Source organism: Symsagittifera roscoffensis, chromosome 6 (assembly GCF_963678635.1).
Source record: "Symsagittifera roscoffensis chromosome 6, txSymRosc1.1, whole genome shotgun sequence".
In the NCBI taxonomy this organism is placed as follows: domain Eukaryota; kingdom Metazoa; phylum Xenacoelomorpha; order Acoela; family Convolutidae; genus Symsagittifera; species Symsagittifera roscoffensis.
Window position 1 is genome coordinate 32,725,939 of NC_087067.1, and position 13,755 is coordinate 32,739,693.

A 13,755-nucleotide genomic window follows, 5' to 3' on the forward strand; every position below is an offset into this window, starting at 1 on the left:
TTTCAACTTTCCCCCTTGACCTTTCATAAGTTGGTCCGGGAGCAACCCAGCTCTCAACCCAGTCGGATAAATATAAATTTTTATGATGCGAGCTGTTTTTTCATTGTTGTGTTCAAGGCATGTACCAAAATTAGGAAAAGTTTTAGCTATCGCTTCTCGGCCTTTTGGCTAAGATCATGTGTAGTTTCTGTTCTTGTCAGCTTAATATCTGGCATGCTGGGCATAGCCTGGCACCAATATTATAGTGATTTTTACTTCCCGAGTTAACACCGAAGCTTGCTTCAGTTGACTCACGGATTGTCCCGGTCTTACACTACCATCGGGAGCAGTCCACCTGAAAATTCTGAACCTGCAAATTATCTTAATAGAGTGAAGATGTCAGTATGAAGAGTCTAATTGAGCCTGGTGAATTGCGCGAACGGCCATAACTTGCCCAAAAAACTTAAGACTTCCAAATTTTTCTATTTCTATCGTAAAACCATCGTCAAATCTTGGGGGACTGAGAAAATGAACCAATTTGGTCGAACCAGTTCAAAGTTATGAGTTCTTGAAAGCTCGGTGATGCCAAAAAGTTAAGCCTAATCGAGCGTGGTGCAAAAAACGAAAATTTCAAATTTTTTGTTCTTTTCTGTCTAAATTTTGTTTTTTCAATATCGTATCACAATTTTGGACTCAGAACAATTCCAACGAGCCCAAAACGACTTCTTTAGCTTCAGTGTTCGTGGAGTAATCATCAGTTGAAATTTTGGGGGGAGCTGAAATTCGGCCATTTTGGAAGAAAATCGACCTAAAACCTAACTTTTAAGTAAGTGCAATTTTTTTCTTGCATTTTTCATAAAATAGGGTGCTCTCTGCTGTCGCAGAGTGCATTCAAAGAAACTTATCAAATAGATTTGAAAACTTACCTATTTAATAAGTTTATCACAACAATTAGGCTGTAAGCATCTATCAGTATCCTGGCTGGTATTCGACCATATGCCACTAACGTTGAGTGAGCAGCTATCATGCCATCGATGGTCATCTAAGACACCCTGTACACGCTCCGTAGGTTTTGACCAGCCGAACTGGCTATAAAACTCATTGGGCCAAAAAAATTCTGAAAATTGTCAATTTTTCAAATTTTGTTTGAATTGCATAAATTATAACGTGAGCGTGCAAAATTTTACATGGTATAAGAGCATATTTCTACTCTCGCGCGAGGGCGAGTGTTTTAAAAGTAATGTACATAGTTATATGCTAGTCAGGATATAAATGGAAGCGGAATTACTCAAATGCCTAAGGCAGAACCGCAGATTCTGTCTTTGTCCACATCGTTAAGCCCATGTCGTATGTAACGGCACAAACGCAGATGGTTATAACGTAGTCTACTGTACTCTTACGATAGATTTACTAGCCAGCAGGGGAGTTTTGTTAGGGCGAAGTGTCATTATGGCTACCTCTTTTCAACTTTCCCCCTTGACCTTTCATAAGTTGGTCCGGGAGCAACCCAGCTCTCAACCCAGTCGGATAAATATAAATTTTTATGATGCGAGCTGTTTTTTCATTGTTGTGTTCAAGGCATGTACCAAAATTAGGAAAAGGTTTAGCTATCGCTTCTCGGCCTTTTGGCTAAGATCATGTGTAGTATCTGTTCTTGTCAGCTTAATATCTGGCATGCTGGGCATAGCCTGGCACCAATATTAAACTGATTTTTACTTCCCGAGTTAACACCGAAGCTTGCTTCAGTTGACTCACGGATTGTCCCGGTCTTACACTACCATCGGGAGCAGTCCACCTGAAAATTCTGAACCTGCAAATTATCTTAATAGAGTGAAGATGTCAGTATGAAGAGTCTAATTGAGCCTGGTGAATTGCGCGAACGGCCATAACTTGCCCAAAAAACTTAAGACTTCCAAATTTTTCTATTTCTATCGTAAAACCATCGTCAAATCTTGGGGGACTGAGAAAATGAACCAATTTGGTCGAACCAGTTCAAAGTTATGAGTTCTTGAAAGCTCGGTGATGCCAAAAAGTTAAGCCTAATCGAGCGTGGTGCAAAAAACGAAAATTTCAAATTTTTTGTTCTTTTCTGTCTAAATTTTGTTTTTTCAATATCGTATCACAATTTTGGACTCAGAACAATTCCAACGAGCCCAAAACGACTTCTTTAGCTTCAGTGTTCGTGGAGTAATCATCAGTTGAAATTTTGGGGGGAGCTGAAATTCGGCCATTTTGGAAGAAAATCGACCTAAAACCTAACTTTTAAGTAAGTGCAATTTTTTTCTTGCATTTTTCATAAAATAGGGTGCTCTCTGCTGTCGCAGAGTGCATTCAAAGAAACTTATCAAATAGATTTGAAAACTTACCTATTTAATAAGTTTATCACAACAATTAGGCTATAAGCATCTATCAGTATCCTGGCTGGTATTCGACCATATGCCACTAACGTTGAGTGAGCAGCTATCATGCCATCGATGGTCATCTAAGACACCCTGTACACGCTCCGTAGGTTTTGACCAGCCGAACTGGCTATAAAACTCATTGGGCCAAAAAAATTCTGAAAATTGTCAATTTTTCAAATTTTGTTTGAATTGCATAAATTATAACGTGAGCGTGCAAAATTTTACATGGTATAAGAGCATATTTCTACTCTCGCGCGAGGGCGAGTGTTTTAAAAGTAATGTACATAGTTATATGCTAGTCAGGATATAAATGGAAGCGGAATTACTCAAATGCCTAAGGCAGAACCGCAGATTCTGTCTTTGTCCACATCGTTAAGCCCATGTCGTATGTAACGGCACAAACGCAGATGGTTATAACGTAGTCTACTGTACTCTTACGATAGATTTACTAGCCAGCAGGGGAGTTTTGTTAGGGCGAAGTGTCATTATGGCTACCTCTTTTCAACTTTCCCCCTTGACCTTTCATAAGTTGGTCCGGGAGCAACCCAGCTCTCAACCCAGTCGGATAAATATAAATTTTTATGATGCGAGCTGTTTTTTCATTGTTGTGTTCAAGGCATGTACCAAAATTAGGAAAAGGTTTAGCTATCGCTTCTCGGCCTTTTGGCTAAGATCATGTGTAGTATCTGTTCTTGTCAGCTTAATATCTGGCATGCTGGGCATAGCCTGGCACCAATATTAAACTGATTTTTACTTCCCGAGTTAACACCGAAGCTTGCTTCAGTTGACTCACGGATTGTCCCGGTCTTACACTACCATCGGGAGCAGTCCACCTGAAAATTCTGAACCTGCAAATTATCTTAATAGAGTGAAGATGTCAGTATGAAGATTCTAATTGCGCGAACGGCCATAACTTGCCCAAAAAACTTAAGACTTCCAAATTTTTCTATTTCTATCGTAAGACCATCGTCAAATCTTGGGGGACTGAGAAAATGAACCAATTTGGTCGAACCAGTTCAAAGTTATGAGTTCTTGAAAGCTCGGTGATGCCAAAAAGTTAAGCCTAATCGAGCGTGGTGCAAAAAAAGAAAAATTTCAAAATTTTTGTTCTTTTCTGTCTAAATTTTATTTTTTCAATATCGTATCACAATTTTGGACTCAGAACAATTCCAACGAGCCCAAAACGACTTCTTTAGCTTCAGTGTTCGTGGAGTAATCATCAGTTGAAATTTTGGGGGGAGCTGAAATTCGGCCATTTTGGAAGAAAATCGACCTAAAACCTAACTTTTATGTTAGTGCAATTTTTTTCTTGCATTTTTCATAAAATGGGGTGCTCTCTGCTGTCGCAGAGTGCATTCAAAGAAACTTATCAAATAGATTTGAAAACTTACCTATTTAATAAGTTTATCACAACAATTAGGCTAAAAGCATCTATCAGTATCCTGGCTGGTATTCGACCATATGCCACTAACGTTGAGTGAGCAGCTATCATGCCATCGATGGTCATCTAAGACACCCTGTACACGCTCCGTAGGTTTTGACCAGCCGATTTGGCCATAAAACTCATTGGGCCAAAAAAATTCTGAAAATTGTCAATTTTTCAAATTTTGTTTGAATTGCATAAATTATAACGTGAGCGTGCAAAATTTTACATGGTATAAGAGCATATTTCTACTCTCGCGCGAGGGCGAGTGTTTTAAAAGTAATGTACATAGTTATATGCTAGTCAGGATATAAATGGAAGCGGAATTACTCAAATGCCTAAGGCAGAACCGCAGATTCTGTCTTTGTCTACATCGTTAAGCCCATGTCGTATGTAACGGCACAAACGCAGATGGTTATAACGTAGTCTACTGTACTCTTACGATAGATTTACTAGCCAGCAGGGGAGTTTTGTTAGGGCGAAGTGTCATTATGGCTACCTCTTTTCAACTTTCCCCCTTGACCTTTCATAAGTTGGTCCGGGAGCAACCCAGCTCTCAACCCAGTCGGATAAATATAAATTTTTATGATGCGAGCTGTTTTTTCATTGTTGTGTTCAAGGCATGTACCAAAATTAGGAAAAGGTTTAGCTATCGCTTCTCGGCCTTTTGGCTAAGATCATGTGTAGTATCTGTTCTTGTCAGCTTAATATCTGGCATGCTGTGCATAGCCTGGCACCAATATTAAACTGATTTTTACTTCCCGAGTTAACACCGAAGCTTGCTTCAGTTTACTCACGGATTGTCCCGGTCTTACACTACCATCGGGAGCAGTCCACCTGAAAATTCTGAACCTGCAAATTATCTTAATAGAGTGAAGATGTCAGTATGAAGAGTCTAATTGAGCCTGGTGAATTGCGCGAACGGCCATAACTTGCCCAAAAAACTTAAGACTTCCAAATTTTTCTATTTCTATTGTAAGACCATCGTCAAATCTTGGGGGACTGAGAAAATGAACCAATTTGGTCGAACCAGTTCAAAGTTATGAGTTCTTGAAAGCTCGGTGATGCCAAAAAGTTAAGCCTAATCGAGCGTGGTGCAAAAAACGAAAATTTCAAAATTTTTGTTCTTTTCTGTCTAAATTTTATTTTTTCAATATCGTATCACAATTTTGGACTCAGAACAATTCCAACGAGCCCAAAACGACTTCTTTAGCTTCAGTGTTCGTGGAGTAATCATCAGTTGAAATTTTGGGGGGAGCTGAAATTCGGCCATTTTGGAAGAAAATCGACCTAAAACCTAACTTTTAAGTTAGTGCAATTTTTTTCTTGCATTTTTCGTAAAATGGGGTGCTCTCTGCTGTCGCAGAGTGCATTCAAAGAAACTTATCAAATAGATTTGAAAACTTACCTATTTAATAAGTTTATCAGAACAATTAGGCTAAATGCATCTATCAGTATCCTGGCTGGTATTCGACCATATGCCACTAACGTTGAGTGAGCAGCTATCATGCCATCGATGGTCATCTAAGACACCCTGTACACGCTCCGTAGGTTTTGACCAGCCGATTTGGCCATAAAACTCATTGGGCCAAAAAAATTCTGAAAATTGTCAATTTTTCAAATTTTGTTTGAATTGCATAAATTATAACGTGAGCGTGCAAAATTTTACATGGTATAAGAGCATATTTCTACTCTCGCGCGAGGGCGATGGTTTTAAAAGTAATGTACATAGTTATATGCTAGTCAGGATATAAATGGAAGCGGAATTACTCAAATGCCTAAGGCAGAACCGCAGATTCTGTCTTTGTCCACATCGTTAAGCCCATGTCGTATGTAACGGCACAAACGCAGATGGTTATAACGTAGTCTACTGTACTCTTACGATAGATTTACTAGCCAGCAGGGGAGTTTTGTTAGGGCGAAGTGTCATTATGGCTACCTCTTTTCAACTTTCCCCCTTGACCTTTCATAAGTTGGTCCGGGAGCAACCCAGCTCTCAACCCAGTCGGATAAATATAAATTTTTATGATGCGAGCTGTTTTTTCATTGTTGTGTTCAAGGCATGTACCAAAATTAGGAAAAGGTTTAGCTATCGCTTCTCGGCCTTTTGGCTAAGATCATGTGTAGTATCTGTTCTTGTCAGCGTAATATCTGGCACCAATATTAAACTGATTTTTACTTCCATAGTTAACACCGAAGCTTGCTTCAGTTGACTCACGGATTGTCCCGGTCTTACACTACCATCGGGAGCAGTCCACCTGAAAATTCTGAACCTGCAAATTATCTTAATAGAGTGAAGATGTCAGTATGAAGAGTCTAATTGAGCCTGGTGAATTGCGCGAACGGCCATAACTTGCCCAAAAAACTTAGGACTTCCAAATTTTTCTATTTCTATCGTAAGACCATCGTCAAATCTTGGGGGACTGAGAAAATGAACCAATTTGGTCGAACCAGTTCAAAGTTATGAGTTCTTGAAAGCTCGGTGATGCCAAAAAGTTAAGCCTAATCGAGCGTGGTGCAAAAAACGAAAATTTCAAAATTTTTGTTCTTTTCTGTCTAAATTTTATTTTTTCAATATCGTATCACAATTTTGGACTCAGAACAATTCCAACGAGCCCAAAACGACTTCTTTAGCTTCAGTGTTCGTGGAGTAATCATCAGTTGAAATTTTGGGGGGAGCTGAAATTCGGCCATTTTGGAAGAAAATCGACCTAAAACTTAACTTTTAAGTTTGTGCAATTTTTTTCGTGCATTTTTCATAAAATGGGGTGCTCTCTGCTGTCGCAGAGTGCATTCAAAGAAACTTATCAAATAGATTTGAAAACTTACCTATTTAATAAGTTTATCACAACAATTAGGCTAAAAGCATCTATCAGTATCCTGGCTGGTATTCGACCATATGCCACTAACGTTGAGTGAGCAGCTATCATGCCATCGATGGTCATCTAAGACACCCTGTACACGCTCCGTAGGTTTTGACCAGCCGATTTGGCCATAAAACTCATTGGGCCGAAAAAATTCTGAAAATTGTCAATTTTTCAAATTTTGTTTGAATTGCATAAATTATAACGTGAGCGTGCAAAATTTTACATGGTATAAGAGCATATTTCTACTCTCGCGCGAGGGCGAGTGTTTTAAAAGTAATGTACATAGTTATATGCTAGTCAGGATATAAATGGAAGCGGAATTACTCAAATGCCTAAGGCAGAACCGCAGATTCTGTCTTTGTCTACATCGTTAAGCCCATGTCGTATGTAACGGCACAAACGCAGATGGTTATAACGTAGTCTACTGTACTCTTACGATAGATTTACTAGCCAGCAGGGGAGTTTTGTTAGGGCGAAGTGTCATTATGGCTACCTCTTTTCAACTTTCCCCCTTGACCTTTCATAAGTTGGTCCGGGAGCAACCCAGCTCTCAACCCAGTCGGATAAATATAAATTTTTATGATGCGAGCTGTTTTTTCATTGTTGTGTTCAAGGCATGTGCCAAAATTAGGAAAAGGTTTAGCTATCGCTTCTCGGCCTTTTGGCTAAGATCATGTGTAGTATCTGTTCTTGTCAGCTTAATATCTGGCATGCTGTGCATAGCCTGGCACCAATATTAAACTGATTTTTACTTCCCGAGTTAACACCGAAGCTTGCTTCAGTTGACTCACGGATTGTCCCGGTCTTACACTACCATCGAGAGCAGTCCACCTGAAAATTCTGAACCTGCAAATTATCTTAATAGAGTGAAGATGTCAGTATGAAGAGTCTAATTGAGCCTGGTGAATTGCGCGAACGGCCATAACTTGCCCAAAAAACTTAAGACTTCCAAATTTTTCTATTTCTATTGTAAGACCATCGTCAAATCTTGGGGGACTGAGAAAATGAACCAATTTGGTCGAACCAGTTCAAAGTTATGAGTTCTTGAAAGCTCGGTGATGCCAAAAAGTTAAGCCTAATCGAGCGTGGTGCAAAAAACGAAAATTTCAAAATTTTTGTTCTTTTCTGTCTAAATTTTATTTTTTCAATATCGTATCACAATTTTGGACTCAGAACAATTCCAACGAGCCCAAAACGACTTCTTTAGCTTCAGTGTTCGTGGAGTAATCATCAGTTGAAATTTTGGGGGGAGCTGAAATTCGGCCATTTTGGAAGAAAATCGACCTAAAACCTAACTTTTAAGTTAGTGCAATTTTTTTCTTGCATTTTTCGTAAAATGGGGTGCTCTCTGCTGTCGCAGAGTGCATTCAAAGAAACTTATCAAATAGATTTGAAAACTTACCTATTTAATAAGTTTATCACAACAATTAGGCTAAATGCATCTATCAGTATCCTGGCTGGTATTCGACCATATGCCACTAACGTTGAGTGAGCAGCTATCATGCCATCGATGGTCATCTAAGACACCCCGTAGGTTTTGACCAGCCGATTTGGCCATAAAACTCATTGGGCCAAAAAAATTCTGAAAATTGTCAATTTTTCAAATTTTGTTTGAATTGCATAAATTATAACGTGAGCGTGCAAAATTTTACATGGTATAAGAGCATATTTCTACTCTCGCGCGAGGGCGAGTGTTTTAAAAGTAATGTACATAGTTATATGCTAGTCAGGATATAAATGGAAGCGGAATTACTCAAATGCCTAAGGCAGAACCGCAGATTCTGTCTTTGTCCACATCGTTAAGCCCATGTCGTATGTAACGGCACAAACGCAGATGGTTATAACGTAGTCTACTGTACTCTTACGATAGATTTACTAGCCAGCAGGGGAGTTTTGTTAGGGCGAAGTGTCATTATGGCTACCTCTTTTCAACTTTCCCCCTTGACCTTTCATAAGTTGGTCCGGGAGCAACCCAGCTCTCAACCCAGTCGGATAAATATAAATTTTTATGATGCGAGCTGTTTTTTCATTGTTGTGTTCAAGGCATGTACCAAAATTAGGAAAAGGTTTAGCTATCGCTTCTCGGCCTTTTGGCTAAGATCATGTGTAGTATCTGTTCTTGTCAGCGTAATATCTGGCACCAATATTAAACTGATTTTTACTTCCATAGTTAACACCGAAGCTTGCTTCAGTTGACTCACGGATTGTCCCGGTCTTACACTACCATCGGGAGCAGTCCACCTGAAAATTCTGAACCTGCAAATTATCTTAATAGAGTGAAGATGTCAGTATGAAGAGTCTAATTGAGCCTGGTGAATTGCGCGAACGGCCATAACTTGCCCAAAAAACTTAGGACTTCCAAATTTTTCTATTTCTATCGTAAGACCATCGTCAAATCTTGGGGGACTGAGAAAATGAACCAATTTGGTCGAACCAGTTCAAAGTTATGAGTTCTTGAAAGCTCGGTGATGCCAAAAAGTTAAGCCTAATCGAGCGTGGTGCAAAAAACGAAAATTTCAAAATTTTTGTTCTTTTCTGTCTAAATTTTATTTTTTCAATATCGTATCACAATTTTGGACTCAGAACCATTCCAACGAGCCCAAAACGACTTCTTTAGCTTCAGTGTTCGTGGAGTAATCATCAGTTGAAATTTTGGGGGGAGCTGAAATTCGGCCATTTTGGAAGAAAATCGACCTAAAACCTAACTTTTATGTTAGTGCAATTTTTTTCTTGCATTTTTCATAAAATGGGGTGCTCTCTGCTGTCGCAGAGTGCATTCAAAGAAACTTATCAAATAGATTTGAAAACTTACCTATTTAATAAGTTTATCACAACAATTAGGCTAAAAGCATCTATCAGTATCCTGGCTGGTATTCGACCATATGCCACTAACGTTGAGTGAGCAGCTATCATGCCATCGATGGTCATCTAAGACACCCTGTACACGCTCCGTAGGTTTTGACCAGCCGATTTGGCCATAAAACTCATTGGGCCGAAAAAATTCTGAAAATTGTCAATTTTTCAAATTTTGTTTGAATTGCATAAATTATAACGTGAGCGTGCAAAATTTTACATGGTATAAGAGCATATTTCTACTCTCGCGCGAGGGCGAGTGTTTTAAAAGTAATGTACATAGTTATATGCTAGTCAGGATATAAATGGAAGCGGAATTACTCAAATGCCTAAGGCAGAACCGCAGATTCTGTCTTTGTCTACATCGTTAAGCCCATGTCGTATGTAACGGCACAAACGCAGATGGTTATAACGTAGTCTACTGTACTCTTACGATAGATTTACTAGCCAGCAGGGGAGTTTTGTTAGGGCGAAGTGTCATTATGGCTACCTCTTTTCAACTTTCCCCCTTGACCTTTCATAAGTTGGTCCGGGAGCAACCCAGCTCTCAACCCAGTCGGATAAATATAAATTTTTATGATGCGAGCTGTTTTTTCATTGTTCTGTTCAAGGCATGTACCAAAATTAGGAAAATGTTTAGCTATCGCTTCTCGGCCTTTTGGCTAAGATCATGTGTAGTATCTGTTCTTGTCAGCTTAATATCTGGCATGCTGGGCATAGCCTGGAACCAATATTAAACTGATTTTTACTTCCCGAGTTAACACCGAAGCTTGCTTCAGTTGACTCACGGATTGTCCCGGTCTTACACTACCATCGGGAGCAGTCCACCTGAAAATTCTGAACCTGCAAATTATCTTAATAGAGTGAAGATGTCAGTATGAAGAGTCTAATTGAGCCTGGTGAATTGCGCGAACGGCCATAACTTGCCCAAAAAACTTAAGACTTCCAAATTTTTCTATTTCTATTGTAAGACCATCGTCAAATCTTGGGGGACTGAGAAAATGAACCAATTTGGTCGAACCAGTTCAAAGTTATGAGTTCTTGAAAGCTCGGTGATGCCAAAAAGTTAAGCCTAATCGAGCGTGGTGCAAAAAACGAAAATTTCAAAATTTTTGTTCTTTTCTTTCTAAATTTTATTTTTTCAATATCGTATCACAATTTTGGACTCAGAACAATTCCAACGAGCCCAAAACGACTTCTTTAGCTTCAGTGTTCGTGGAGTAATCATCAGTTGAAATTTTGGGGGAGCTGAAATTCGGCCATTTTGGAAGAAAATCGACCTAAAACCTATTTTTCAAGTTAGTGCAATTTTTTTCTTGCATTTTTCATAAAATGGGGTGCTCTCTGCTGTCGCAGAGTGCATTCAAAGAAACTTATCAAATAGATTTGAAAACTTACCTATTTAATAAGTTTATCACAACAATTAGGCTAAAAGCATCTATCAGTATCCTGGCTGGTATTCGACCATATGCCACTAACGTTGAGTGAGCAGCTATCATGCCATCGATGGTCATCTAAGACACCCTGTACATGCTCCGTAGGTTTTGACCAGCCGATTTGGCCATAAAACTCATTGGGCCAAAAAAATTCTGAAAATTGTCAATTTTTCAAATTTTGTTTGAATTGCATAAATTATAACGTGAGCGTGCAAAATTTTACATGGTATAAGAGCATATTTCTACTCTCGCGCGAGGGCGAGTGTTTTAAAAGTAATGTACATAGTTATATGCTAGTCAGGATATAAATGGAAGCGGAATTACTCAAATGCCTAAGGCAGAACCGCAGATTCTGTCTTTGTCTACATCGTTAAGCCCATGTCGTATGTAACGGCACAAACGCAGATGATTATAACGTAGTCTACTGTACTCTTACGATAGATTTACTAGCCAGCAGGGGAGTTTTGTTAGGGCGAAGTGTCATTATGGCTACCTCTTTTCAACTTTCCCCCTTGACCTTTCATAAGTTGGTCCGGGAGCAACCCAGCTCTCAACCCAGTCGGATAAATATAAATTTTTATGATGCGAGCTGTTTTTTCATTGTTGTGTTCAAGGCATGTACCAAAATTAGGAAAAGGTTTAGCTATCGCTTCTCGGCCTTTTGGCTAAGATCATGTGTAGTATTTGTTCTTGTCAGCGTAATATCTGGCACCAATATTAAACTGATTTTTACTTCCATAGTTAACACCGAAGCTTGCTTCAGTTGACTCACGGATTGTCCCGGTCTTACACTACCATCGGGAGCAGTCCACCTGAAAATTCTGAACCTGCAAATTATCTTAATAGAGTGAAGATGTCAGTATGAAGAGTCTAATTGAGCCTGGTGAATTGCGCGAACGGCCATAACTTGCCCAAAAAACTTAGGACTTCCAAATTTTTCTATTTCTATCGTAAGACCATCGTCAAATCTTGGGGGACTGAGAAAATGAACCAATTTGGTCGAACCAGTTCAAAGTTATGAGTTCTTGAAAGCTCGGTGATGCCAAAAAGTTAAGCCTAATCGAGCGTGGTGCAAAAAACGAAAATTTCAAAATTTTTGTTCTTTTCTGTCTAAATTTTATTTTTTCAATATCGTATCACAATTTTGGACTCAGAACAATTCCAACGAGCCCAAAACGACTTCTTTAGCTTCAGTGTTCGTGGAGTAATCATCAGTTGAAATTTTGGGGGGAGCTGAAATTCGGCCATTTTGGAAGAAAATCGACCTAAAACCTAACTTTTATGTTAGTGCAATTTTTTTCTTGCATTTTTCATAAAATGGGGTGCTCTCTGCTGTCGCAGAGTGCATTCAAAGAAACTTATCAAATAGATTTGAAAACTTACCTATTTAATAAGTTTATCACAACAATTAGGCTAAAAGCATCTATCAGTATCCTGGCTGGTATTCGACCATATGCCACTAACGTTGAGTGAGCAGCTATCATGCCATCGATGGTCATCTAAGACACCCTGTACACGCTCCGTAGGTTTTGACCAGCCGATTTGGCCATAAAACTCATTGGGCCGAAAAAATTCTGAAAATTGTCAATTTTTCAAATTTTGTTTGAATTGCATAAATTATAACGTGAGCGTGCAAAATTTTACATGGTATAAGAGCATATTTCTACTCTCGCGCGAGGGCGAGTGTTTTAAAAGTAATGTACATAGTTATATGCTAGTCAGGATATAAATGGAAGCGGAATTACTCAAATGCCTAAGGCAGAACCGCAGATTCTGTCTTTGTCTACATCGTTAAGCCCATGTCGTATGTAACGGCACAAACGCAGATGGTTATAACGTAGTCTACTGTACTCTTACGATAGATTTACTAGCCAGCAGGGGAGTTTTGTTAGGGCGAAGTGTCATTATGGCTACCTCTTTTCAACTTTCCCCCTTGACCTTTCATAAGTTGGTCCGGGAGCAACCCAGCTCTCAACCCAGTCGGATAAATATAAATTTTTATGATGCGAGCTGTTTTTTCATTGTTGTGTTCAAGGCATGTACCAAAATTAGGAAAAGGTTTAGCTATCGCTTCTCGGCCTTTTGGCTAAGATCATGTGTAGTATCTGTTCTTGTCAGCTTAATATCTGGCATGCTGGGCATAGCCTGGCACCAATATTAAACTGATTTTTACTTCCCGAGTTAACACCGAAGCTTGCTTCAGTTGACTCACGGATTGTCCCGGTCTTACACTACCATCGGGAGCAGTCCACCTGAAAATTCTGAACCTGCAAATTATCTTAATAGAGTGAAGATGTCAGTATGAAGAGTCTAATTGAGCCTGGTGAATTGCGCGAACGGCCATAACTTGCCCAAAAAACTTAAGACTTCCAAATTTTTCTATTTCTATTGTAAGACCATCGTCAAATCTTGGGCGACTGAGAAAATGAACCAATTTGGTCGAACCAGTTCAAAGTTATGAGTTCTTGAAAGCTCGGTGATGCCAAAAAGTTAAGCCTAATCGAGCGTGGTGCAAAAAACGAAAATTTCAAAATTTTTGTTCTTTTCTGTCTAAATTTTATTTTTTCAATATCGTATCACAATTTTGGACTCAGAACAATTCCAACGAGCCCAAAACGACTTCTTTAGCTTCAGTGTTCGTGGAGTAATCATCAGTTGAAATTTTGGGGGAGCTGAAATTCGGCCATTTTGGAAGAAAATCGACCTAAAACCTATTTTTCAAGTTAGTGCAATTTTTTTCTTGCATTTTTCATAAAATGGGGTGCTCTCTGCTGTCGCAGAGTGCATTCAAAGAA

The 13,755-nt window shown here is 39.1% G+C and overlaps 7 non-coding genes and 3 pseudogenes across 7 annotated transcripts; all 10 read left to right on the plus strand.

Moving 5' to 3' along the window:
* Positions 1 to 148: 148 nt before the first annotated feature.
* LOC134849615 (U2 spliceosomal RNA) lies at positions 149 to 339 on the plus strand. The gene has a single exon (XR_010163630.1). It is a non-coding gene; the product is annotated as a U2 spliceosomal RNA (small nuclear RNA).
* A 1,249-nt stretch (positions 340 to 1,588) lies between these two features.
* LOC134849324 (U2 spliceosomal RNA) lies at positions 1,589 to 1,779 on the plus strand. Its single transcript, XR_010163348.1, has one exon. It is a non-coding gene; the product is annotated as a U2 spliceosomal RNA (small nuclear RNA).
* Positions 1,780 to 3,028: 1,249 nt separating this feature from the next.
* On the plus strand, positions 3,029 to 3,219 carry LOC134849325 (U2 spliceosomal RNA). Its single transcript, XR_010163349.1, has one exon. It is a non-coding gene; the product is annotated as a U2 spliceosomal RNA (small nuclear RNA).
* A 1,236-nt stretch (positions 3,220 to 4,455) lies between these two features.
* LOC134849545 (U2 spliceosomal RNA) lies at positions 4,456 to 4,646 on the plus strand. The gene has a single exon (XR_010163561.1). It is a non-coding gene; the product is annotated as a U2 spliceosomal RNA (small nuclear RNA).
* Positions 4,647 to 5,895: 1,249 nt separating this feature from the next.
* LOC134849765 (U2 spliceosomal RNA) lies at positions 5,896 to 6,067 on the plus strand (annotated as a pseudogene).
* A 1,249-nt stretch (positions 6,068 to 7,316) lies between these two features.
* Positions 7,317 to 7,507, plus strand: LOC134849627 (U2 spliceosomal RNA). Its single transcript, XR_010163641.1, has one exon. It is a non-coding gene; the product is annotated as a U2 spliceosomal RNA (small nuclear RNA).
* Positions 7,508 to 8,745: 1,238 nt separating this feature from the next.
* Positions 8,746 to 8,917, plus strand: LOC134849766 (U2 spliceosomal RNA; annotated as a pseudogene).
* A 1,249-nt stretch (positions 8,918 to 10,166) lies between these two features.
* On the plus strand, positions 10,167 to 10,357 carry LOC134849491 (U2 spliceosomal RNA). The gene has a single exon (XR_010163508.1). It is a non-coding gene; the product is annotated as a U2 spliceosomal RNA (small nuclear RNA).
* Positions 10,358 to 11,605: 1,248 nt separating this feature from the next.
* On the plus strand, positions 11,606 to 11,777 carry LOC134849770 (U2 spliceosomal RNA; annotated as a pseudogene).
* A 1,249-nt stretch (positions 11,778 to 13,026) lies between these two features.
* LOC134849326 (U2 spliceosomal RNA) lies at positions 13,027 to 13,217 on the plus strand. The gene has a single exon (XR_010163350.1). It is a non-coding gene; the product is annotated as a U2 spliceosomal RNA (small nuclear RNA).
* Positions 13,218 to 13,755: the final 538 nt, after the last annotated feature.